The following is a 1,304-nucleotide window of genomic DNA, read 5'->3' as shown; positions in this document are numbered from 1 at the left end:
TATATGTGTGTATATATAGATGTATAAAAATATATACATACACATATGTGTGTGTATTTATGTATTTGTACACATTTTTCTATCTATCTATCTATCTATCTATCTATCTATCTATCTATCTATCTATCTATCTATCTATCTATCCAAACATACATGCATTCATACATAGATACATGCCTACATAAATACATACATACATTCGTACATGTATGTACTCATGATCACAATATATTAGACCTTCTTAAGATTTAAAGGATGATGCATAAAACAAGATGCTTTCCTTCACATCCTTGCTACCAAGTTGGTGGCCGGTCGAAAATTACTCAAAATTGAAAAGATAAAAACAAGAACATGCGTAGAGTATGCATACATGCAGACATACATACAACATATATAAATACTTCAGACATGGTTATGATTACAGAAAAGAATATGTAAAAAGAATATGGAACATTAGGTAGAAAAAATACTTGAGAGAGAGAGAGAGAGAGAGAGAGAGAGAGAGAGAGAGAGAGAGAGAGGATGGGAAGAGAGAGAGAGAGAGAGGATGGGAAGAGAGAGAGAGAGAGAGAGATATAGAGAGAGGATGGGAAGAGAGAGAAAGAGTGTGAGAGAATGAACAGATAAATAGTGCGAAAGGTTGAAAGAGAAGAGACGAGAAAGAGGGAGAGATGAGAGAGAGACAGAGTGCTTTGTGAAGTTGAGTGGATGGGAGGAAAGGAATGAAGAAGAAAAAGAGCTAGAAAAGAAAAATAGATAAATCGACAAACAGCAGAGTTAGTTATTGTTAGTTGCTGTTGGAGACGAATCTATAGAAAAATTTAGTGGCAAATCCACGTTTGTAAAATAGCGACCAATACGTATCTTAGTAACGCATATCGACGCATATATCGCGGTCGCAAAACACAAAACGCATAGTATAAGTAAATACATTTACATACGTTCACAATACAACACACAAACCTGTGTGTGTATATGTTCGCGAATAGCGTTATTCTTTTATTCTTTTATTCCTTTATTTGTTTCAGTCGTTTGTCTGCGGCAATGCTGGAACACCGCCTTATAGATATGTATAAATAAATATTATCAATTCTTTTTCACACACACACGCATATATATATATAGGAGTGGCTGTGTGGTAAGTAGCTTGCTTACCAGCAACATGGTTCTGGGTTCAGTCCGACTGCGTGGCACCTTGGGCAAGTGTCTTCTACTATAGCCTCAGGCCGACTAAAGCCTTGTGAGTGGATTTGGTAGACGGAAACCGAAAGAAGCCTGTCGTATATATGCATATATATATATAT

This window comes from Octopus bimaculoides, chromosome 1, assembly GCF_001194135.2.
Source record: "Octopus bimaculoides isolate UCB-OBI-ISO-001 chromosome 1, ASM119413v2, whole genome shotgun sequence".
NCBI lineage: Eukaryota > Metazoa > Mollusca > Cephalopoda > Octopoda > Octopodidae > Octopus > Octopus bimaculoides.
Note: the sequence above shows the minus strand (reverse complement) of the source record.